Consider the following 10769-nt stretch of genomic DNA (forward strand, 5'->3'; position numbering starts at 1 on the left):
AACGCTATTGATGCCTTAGCATTTGATTTGTGTTGGGTATGCACAAGCACACTTCATATTCATATTTCACAGCCTCTCTCTCTCAATCTTGGAGGTGAAACAAATGGCAGAGCTTGAGAATGGAGACTCGAATTGCGGACGGCAGGACTTGCGAATTGAAAGGAAAACTTAGATTTCAAAAGGCTGTCATAAATTATATTTGCATCAATGCAACTTTTAAATACATCCAGGTTTAGGCAGTTCTGCCAGCACCTGCTAACTGGGCATGGATAAGGTGAGGCCTGATGACTTGATGAGCCAAAACTAAAGTAGGCCTACTAAATAATGAAAAATAGATACAAAAAATGATATATAAGTGGTGTCAATTATTTGTAGACTATAGCCTACTATATTACAGCCTGCAAGGATTAATGCACTGTCAAGCAATAAGTGTGGCAAAATAAGTGTGGCAAATTTTAGGCTATGTAGTATACAGGTCTAGTGATCAAACCAATTTGTTTTTATGAAATGAGCCCATTCGTTTTCACCATTTTCTTAATTTCTACAATTTGAGGAACGCCGAAAACCTAGTCACGAAATTTTAAGATTACTAAAACCGGATGGCAGACAAGCTCAAATCTGGTTGAACGGGGTTCTCTTTCTCACGCTTCATTATTGTTTCAACCAATCATATGATCTGTAAACCCATAACTGGCAACCAGAAAGACAGCCAGCAATGGTAAACAGTTGAAAAGGTGTCTGTAGAGGTATCAATTCAACCACATGGAGAGCATCCGTCGTGGGAATCTCATCCCAATAGATCTTTTTTGAGCCTTTGAGCATTTTCAGATATATCTCGAGATTGAAATAAACTGTTCTGAAATCAAAAATCCTGACAGTCCATGGAAGTGCTTGCTTGAGTTCTGAGTTAAGCTCAAACATATCCTAGCCTGCTACATCAAATGTATGCAGTACCTACTGTTATATATCTTACGCATACCTTTACAACAAGACAGGTGAGGTTCTCTCTAGGGTGCAGACAGGCATCTGGCATCATGCTGTGCCTTTGGTCTCAGACAGCTGGTGTGTTTTTGAAGTGATGTCTTGGAAGCTCTTGTGCAGGGCCGCTGCTAAGCTTTTGGCGGCCCTAAGCATAATTGGTCATAAATTGGTCAGGGAGGTTAGTGCTACTATTTTTATCGTCATCATTCATCATTAATTCATAATGCTATGACACGCACATCCTCGGATGAAGTAACTTTTGCAGTAAATTGCAACTTTCTGCAACATTTTTATAAAATAAAATGTATTTATTTTACATAGCCTCAGAAAGGTTTAATAACAACCAGCTACAGTTTCATAAATTAAAGAATAGCCTATTTGTATTGATAGGAGCACTACCATAAATATCCTGTAACTCTGTTACTAGTTAACTCACAATAACTAGTTGTTTGCCAACAATAGGGGGAAAACAAAACAAGTGAGGGGGCTAAGCCCCTATAAGACCCAGCGTGGTGCCCGCCCCGATTCAAGATCAAGACTCAAAAAGATGATTCTACCAAATTAAGTTCAAATAATAATAATGCATGTGAACTAAATTATGAAAAAAATACTAAGTCCCTAGAACACAATGTAACTCACAACCTCAATCTAGACAGTTTTAATTCCTATATGTTATATGACCTTGCTTTAGTTCTTCCATTCTGGAACGACAAAGTCTTATTTAGAGATTCTGTTCCCAGCATGGAAACACAAATTAGAAGCAAGTTGTTCATACAGCTTACTTCTTTCATCCTCTGAGTCCACTATTTTATTTATTTCAGGGTAATTGTCTCATCCTTCAGAAGTTGAATCTGAACCCAAAAAGGAAATGACCACTGTCCTGGAAGTACGAAGCCTGTCAAACACTATGGACCTGGGGATAAATCAGGATGTATAAAATCACACCTAAAGTTATATGATGAGGAGTCGTGAGCAACAGAGATCATCTGCATATTGAACAGGTAACCTTTGGAAGGATCTTGCTGAGAACAGGCAGCTAGCTTGTGAGGTTCAGGAGAAGCTTGTGGCGCTCCTGTGGTAGCAGAACACGAGGTTGGCAGAAGGCAGAAGGAGAACCATCGGTAGGGCTCAGCTCGCTGGGAGCTGACCTTGATCTGGATCTCTGTGGACCTCTTGATGACCGCACTGTTTATGATTTAGGGTGCAAAAAGCTTTGAGCTGGCAATGAGAATATTACTTTATTATAGTTTGCATCGTATGAAATGGGCCGTCTACTGCTGTTGACCATTTTCATTGGATAGAAAAATACCATTAAGTTGAAATAAAATTATAATGAAACAGAAAGAAGATTAATGCTCATCTCGCACAGATTCAGTTATCTTTACAACACAAGCAATACGTTTGCACCAATAAAAGTATACAAAAATAAAAATATATATCATAGTTCCACACACTTGGACCAATTAGATATTGAGAAAAGTTACTTTGCATTAACATCAGCATGAACTCATTGTACCCCTCGTGGAATCACATGCCACCAAGCTCACCAAGGCAGTGTGAACTGTGTGTGCATAGCAGTGCCTGGCACCATCACAACACATATTACGGGCAGAACTGTCAATTATAAGTGGCACTATATGACATCCCCAGGAAAATCCTGCATATATGTCCACGGACGTGCCATCATCCTTCAGTGCGACCCGCTGCCTCTTCGAAAGAGACCAAAACATTCCACTTCTATTCCTGCAGACTTCCATAACGCAACAGAGAAGTGACACATGGCAGGCCCCCTCTGACAACCTCTTATGTGACCGGCCAGCATGGGAGGCAACAACCCATTCTGGTGTTCTCATCTCTGAATGAGAATCGTCCAGCAAGCAGCCGACAGGGACAGAATCACAGTCAAAGATGTACAAACAGCACCGACAATAATGTTCCGTTGATCGATGTGGGTAAAGGGACCTGGGGGCCCTGATTCTGCGGTAGGCTACAACCTATCTGTGAGCTTCCTTCAGCTGTCCAGAAGGTTGGGTAATGAGGTGGAAGATAAGTAGTCCGGGAACTGGTCCAAGGTCCTCGGACTCTCAGGGTGGTTGCAGATAAGAAGCCTGGCTGGCAGAGGAAGCCTGCGGTATAAATCAATGTGTTTAATGCAACATGTAAACTGCTGAAAATCTAGGATACAGAACCAAACTTAAAACATGCAGGTTAGTGCTGCGATGTTTTAAACATAGATGTGTTGGTCGTTTTCTCTATAGCCCTTCCTTGGGTATAAGATTTTGATAGCAGCCTAATGGAAATACCATATAAGGTCTCTTTGGACCTTTAGACTTGTGTCCTGTGATATAAACACAACAGTGGAGAGTGCATAAAGCCGGCTAGTTTATGATAAACCCTGCTCCTCGTATTTCCTGATAGCATCGTCGCGCTCAGTTAAGGAATAAGGAATTAGGTAGGGTGGGAATATCAATGGGACCAAGTTAACTCGAGACAGCACGCGCGCATTCTGTCTCCCCTGCCGCGGGGCGCAGCGTTGCCATTAAGCGGTCCTCCTCGCTCGCTCACAGCTCTACTATCAGTTACCGGATCCTAACCAATCCGCACGCTCTGTCGGAGCTCGGGGAGAGCACACAGAGAGAGAGAGAGAGACAGAGAGAGAGAGAGAGAGAGAGAGACAGAGAGAGAGAGAGAGAGAGAGAGAGAGAGAGAGAGAGAGAGCAGGAGAGTCGACTAGATAGTAGAGATGAGGCAAAGCCGACAAGAAAAACATACCCACCCATCTTAACCTCTCGTCCCCATCCCAGACGGACTGACTGACACTCCCGAGGCACTGACGTCCTTGACGAGACATACTTCTTGTGTGTGAAGACGACCACACGCACGCACGCGCACACCTCACGCGCCAGGTTTCCTCTGACCACCACAACTATCCAGGTTGATTCCGGAGGAGGCGAGCCAGGATGCGCGATGGGACAAGCGTGCGGACACGCTCTCCTCTGTCGTAGCCAACCGCCATCCTCTGAGATGTAAGTGCCGTGTGTGTGTGTGTGTGTGTGTGTGTGTGTGTGTGTGTGTGTGTGTTTGGTCTGAACGCGCTCGTGTGGGATGTAGCTCGTGAGTCTCGCCGTCTCAATACGGCGCGAAAACGGCGTGGCTTTTGATGCACGAGGCAGTCTACTAGTGATCTGGATCGCTGCGGGTGCAGAGGCAGGTAGCCTACATTAGGAGGAACAATCACCTTGTCATTAGTTAAAAGCGCTAATACAGGCCTATCCTAAGAGTAGGCCTATCATTTTGTTTGCCAAACTTTTGAGAAAACAATAATGTAGTATTGTATTCCTTCAAGGCAGTTACATGCCGCAAAGTGTGGAGCTGCATCATGTCATCGTCATGACACCTATGACAGTGTTTTTGTTTGTCGTGACACAAGGTATTTTTTTGGTTCACAGATGTGTAATGGCGAACACAGGTTACGTTATTGATGGCCATTGCACCCACTGGCATGCCTAAACCCCTAATTAACGAATGAGCCTCACCTGCTTTGGCCCCTGCTTCTAGACCAAACGAATGCCTATTGGTCGATACATAATTGACATAGTTATTGATAGCCTATCACATATCACTGCATCTGACATATATCCATTATGCTATCACTTTTGAAACTTTGAAATCTAACTTTACTGGCAATGGAAATAACCGGCAGCTTCGTAACTCCTAAACCCAGAAGAGGTTGCATTGTGTCAAGAATTACGAAGTGTAGGAAAGGATCACATAGGCTTTCCTATAAAAGTGTAAATGTGCTCCATGTGAGAAGCAGTAATGTGAGTTGACAGTCACTCACCGTCTCACACAGCATCCCAGTATATGGATAATACGATCAAAAAGCCATCTTGTTAGCTCAGCACTTTAAACGGGTATCAGTTGGTCACTGATGGTACTGTAGACCGAGACAATCTGGCGGACGGACGGCGGACTCTTACGGTTTGTTTCAAGGTGCTATTAATTGTCAGGACCTTCATCTTTATGCTTTTCATGTACTTCTGTTTCTCCATCCAAGCTTGAACCTGTCATGTGTAACAGATTGCTGTGCTTATAGCTAGCTGTGACACTGTCTTCTTCTGCCTTTAATGTCTGTTGATGTGTTGCTCCCGCTGGGGGTCGGCATGTAATGCTCTTTTTTCCTGTTCTAATCGTATCCAGGCTGTTTGTGTGCGTTTAGAATTGATCAGCACATCAGCACACCAAGAAGACACACCACACACACACACACACACACACACACACACACACACACACACACACACACACACACACACACAGCATAGCACAGAAAGAGAAAGAGCAGCAGCCGAGTTGTAACCTGACCCTCTCATGATTGTCTGTGTGTCCGTGTGTTTGTCTGAAAGGAGGCTGAGGTGGCACTATTTTATCAACCCTAATAGGCTTACCAATGCTCAAATATTCAGAAAGTATTGCGATATAGGCGAGTAAATTTAACATTTTAGTGTGTGTGTGTGGGGGGGGGGGGGGGGGTGCGGCACCAAATTCAGGATGTGTGTGTCTGTGTGTATTTGTATATGTGCTGTCGTAAACTGACACAAAAGGATTTCCATGGAAAATAATTTGGCTCGATGTTATCTGCTTTTCTCTCACACACACACACACACACACACACACACACACACACACACACACACACACACACACACACATTCACGTTCACACTTCTTTCCCGAAAGCACACACATTATTTTCATGCACAATTGAGCTAACACCCAGGTACACACATCAAGACACACATTTAAATATGTTCAAACATCCAGGCTGTGATAAATCATTAATTTACCATTGAATTTAGTTCAGGACTTACTGAGGGCCATGGCTTTGAGCTCAGATGTTCACCGTCCTTATAAATCGTACCTGAGTGTCGTTTCCATGGTTTCGGGAGATCTATACAGACATGGCACGCACTCTCGTGTGATCTCTATCTACGGATCTGTGTCAGCATGTGCTCGTGAGTGTGTGTGTGATGTATGTTTTTACTGGGGGTCCACACTGAAATAGAAAAACCTTGAGTAGCGGTGGCCGCCTCGACGGCCTTGTAAGGGAATGGATTATTTTTAGGAAGAGGAGACGAGCTACGGTTCTTTAGAGTCAAGACTTAGGGTTTTTCTATTTGTTGATTTCGATTTGATTTTATTTGATTTTATTTGAAAGGAACCATGTGCAATTAAAAACATAAATGTAATATATAAATATATATGGTTACTAATTATAATAATAATAATAATATAATTATAATAATAATATAATTATAAATGTAACCATTTAATGCATTGCCCCACAGTTAGCCTTACTGTGCGTTCACACCAAAAGACACAAATTTCGCCGATTCGCGCGACTCAGCGAATGTTGTAGCGCGACTCAGCGAAATCTGTCGCTGTGCTTAATGTGTGCTTATTTGTGTGCACTTAACGTGTCGCGGGGCGAGTTTTGTCACGGAGCGTTTTGCCTGCCAACGGTCATTCATGCCAATTCATTCTCATCAACCATGGCCGAGATGTGTGTTTGTACCTGTTGTGGAAGAGGGAGAGGCCGGAATGCCCGTCGTTTATGGGTTAATAATATAATCCGGAGGCGCACACCGCTTTGTGCCATGATATTATATATATCGTATATATTATATGATATAGATATTTATATATTATATATAGATATAGAGCTCCGGGAGTCGCAAACGGCAACAATCACTTTCTCCTCCAAGCTGCGGTTCACTGAACGGTTGAACGGTGATTGGCTGTTTTACGTTACTTCACCCAGGGAGTGAACTGATTGGCTGTTACGTGACGTCACCCAGGGAGTGAACGCTGATTGGCTGTTTTACGTTACTTCACCCACGTTACCCACAGGGAGTGAACGCTGATTGGCTGTTTCAACGCGAATGCCGCGAAAAAGTTGAAATATTTCAACTTCTGCGAAATCTGTCGCTCATTCGCGCGACAAAATCCACGTGTACGCGCCCGCCCGTCTTGGGGAAAACTGTCGCCCCGTCAATCAAATCTTGTCGCGGGTCCCGGCGACAAAAAGTTTCGCCCTATACGCGTCTCTACGTTCACTTAACATTGAAACGTGTCGCGGGGCGAAGTGCGGTGTGAACACACAGTTAGGCTAATTTGCATCTGCAGGTACAAATCAGTACAGCACAGATAAAAACATCAAACATCACTCAAGTAAGGACATGTAAAATACAGCAATATATCGCACATGAAGTACCCCTCACAGGCACACACACACACACACACACACACACACACACACACACACACACACACACACACACACTCTACATGATCAGAGGGTGTGGCAGCATGCGCAGCACACAGCACTACAACCATACACATAATAGACATCTTGTCAGCCCCATGGAGAGATGAAAAGTGACTGAAATAAAAAGTAATGATGGTCACTAACAAGTCAGTGGGTGCATTGTTGTAAGTTTTAAGTGTTTTTTATATTAGCTTTAAAGCTACCAAGCAAGTCACTGTTGTCTGGAATAGTGTTCCATTGTGTGACAGCTTTAACAGAGTAGGTACAGGGATTCTAAATTGTTGTTTAATTGTTGTTTGAATTGTTGTTTGACTAGCCTGCCCACAGCAGGTGATACAGTATGAGATATGTGAGAAAATTAGAGCATGCAGAAATATCGTAGCTTAGAAAAATATAAAATATATCCTAGGAATATATAAAGTTTGCCAAGTTGTATTTAATAGTTTTTGTCATCTTTTTGATGTGTTTCTTGAAGCTCAGATTTGAAGGTCGTAGTTGACAGTTTAGGCTATAGTTTAAGTTATTAGGTTCTCCAGAAACAACGTTGAAAAAGTGGGAGACTTTCTGACAGTGCCAGTCAGTGCAGTGCTGCAGTCTGCCTTAAGGTGAAGAAGTTGGCAGACGTCAGTTTGACAGGAAGTGACAGGTGATTCGATGCCTGTGTGGGGGAAAATCTATAGCCCCCCCCCCCACCCCCGTGTCAACAATCTCGTCTGCCCGCGATCCCGCATCCCCCCCCCGTCAACAATCTCGCCTCGCGATCAACTCCTCCCACGATCGCGCGATACCCCCCACTGAGCCCCGGATGTTTAAGAAACCTAGAATTGCGCCTGGGAAATAGCATGGGGTTTTTGAATGATCGTACATAACAAACTTTGTAGGTGGTGAAGAAGTAAAAGCTGCGTCACGTTTTGAACTACACACTTTTTCCATCTAGTTTCTACTGGGTTTTTGGATTGTCGGTGCTGTTGAAGTAGTAAACGGTTATTACTACTTGAATGGCACAGACAATCCAAAAACCCAGTCGAAACTAGATGGAAAAAGTGTGTAGTTCAAAACGTGACACAGCTTTTACTTCTTCGCCACCTACAAAGTTACTACTCACTAGGGATGCACCGAAATGAAAATTCTTGGCCGAAAACCGAAAACCGAAACACCGAAATAAATTATTATGCCAATTATTAGTAGGCCTACCATTGCATTTATAGCTATGACTGTGTACTAATCTCACTAAAATCAAGGCATTGCAATTCAAAGAATAAATCAATTACGATTATTAAAAGTATAAAAATATTTATTTAGCACTGAAAAAACAACAACACCGTTTTCCGTTTTCCGTTTTGCACTTTGCGGACGGTCCCTAAACTTGCGGCTGATAGCAGACAGCTCATAGAAGCTGTCTCATAGCGAGCCGTCACTAAAGACGGCTCGTTTGGATGAAAACAAGGTTGTAGCTGATCCGTGGGTCTTTTTCAGATATATGGAAATATGCCCACACCGCAGACATGTTGGCGCAGAGGCGCTTATCCAGACAAGCGTGTGCTGGCCGCGGTTTTTGTTTGCGTCATCACAATTTCCTGTTTCGGCCGTGTTGTTTCGGTGATAAAAGTGTTTCGGCCGAAAGCCGAAAATGCGCTTTTGGGCCATTTTCGGCCGAAAATTTTCGGTGGCCGAAATTTCGGTGCATCCCTACTACTCACTACTACCTACTCACCTACAAAGAGCCTCGGAGGCGGGACTTATTCTTCAGATGTCTATTGTAAGAGCCTAGGAAGACATTTGTTAAGCTTTGTTTGGTGATTTTGATTTGTAAAATAAAATAATTATATATCTTTATATGTGTATATATAAATTCATACAACTGAAATTATGTAAAATAACTAACGCTGCCTGAAAGGTTTGATGTGCGTGTACTGTACTGTGTCACGATGTGTTTGTGTATTTGTGTGCATGTTTATGTGTGTGTGTGGTGTGTGTGTTTGTGTATGTGTTTGTGTTGGTGTGTAAACATGTGTATGTTTGTCAATGCTTGTGTGTGTGTGTGTGTGTGTGTGTGTGTGTGTGTGTGTGTGTGTGTGTGTGTGTGTGTGTGTGTGTGTGTGTGTGTGTGTGTGTGTGTGTGTGTGGACGACTGCAGATGTCACTGGGAAGCAGGCCTGACAGCTCACATGGTGCTCAGGTTTGTCTCCAGCAGCTCATGTCAGTCTTTTTATCTATAGAAAACTGCCACAGACAGGTGTGTGTGTGTGTGTGTGTGTGTGTGTGTGCATGCGCACGTACGTGCGTGTGAGTGAGTGTTGTTCACATTCATGTAGGAGTCAGTTGTTTTTGGACATGTGGGTCTGAGTTAATGAAGACACAGCATCACCCAGGCTGCATGGGGGATGCATGCGATTTTGTAATAAGAAGAATGAAAGTGAAGAAGAGACAGAAAGAGAAAGAGAAAAACACATAGACGTTGCTTGTATGGAGTATGTGTGTTGTTGCCCTTGCATGGTTTCTAAATAATTGGTTTTAACAATTAACACAGTACGTTACCTTATCATCTGCTTTAATATTTGCTAAATAATTTGATTCATTGCCTTGTGTGCGTAATATATTACATTATTTGTGCAGCAAAAACAAAGACTCAATGGATGAATTGTACTGTGTGCCTTGGCTATTCTTAGTCCAAAACATGTGTGGCTAGCTTAGGTGGTACTAACCACAAGTTAGTCTGTGGTATTCTCCATGTAGACCCATGTTCTTTCACTTTGAGTTTCGGCTTTCTTTGTATAGTTTTGTCTTTTCTTTAGTCTTTCTGACTGCAGGTGCAAGCTGTCAGATACTCGAAGAGAGGGATGGACAGGGGAAATAGTATAGAATCCAGATAAGATTGTCTGGCATGGAAGGATCACAGTGCTGAAATTGTCCCATTCATATTTATAGTTGGTTTTGATACCATGCATACGCATGAGTGAGGGCTTCCCTCTGGGCTGTAAAACTTATTCTTACTCTGACATACACTGCCAGCCTGTTCAACAGCGATGCCTTTCCAACATCCAAAAATATTTTTTTGGGATGGATCTTTTTCGAAACACATTTATTCAAGTTAGTGAGAATATTTAATTCAATCGTTCCAACCATACTTAAGGCAGTCATTTAGTCAACTGAATGACATGGACAATTTGTATGCGTTTATTTTACTAACATAGTCACATGTGGTTTTAAAGATCTTGTTACTGATAAATGTGATATTTGACAGCACAGAAATTCTGACAATAATAGAGATACGCTACGGAGGTCTCTGTTCATGTTTAATTTTCACTTAGCCCCGAGCGTGTTTTCATATTCATCATTTCCTATACATTTCAAATCTATAAGATTTGTTTGAATGACAATACGGAATTCTAATTTGTTTGTGATCCGGTTTGGTTCATATCTGTATATCTGTGTAATGGGCCATCAGAGGAGAGTTAGCA

This window comes from Micromesistius poutassou, assembly GCF_964030765.1.
Source record: "Micromesistius poutassou genome assembly, chromosome: 4".
NCBI classification, from domain to species: domain Eukaryota; kingdom Metazoa; phylum Chordata; class Actinopteri; order Gadiformes; family Gadidae; genus Micromesistius; species Micromesistius poutassou.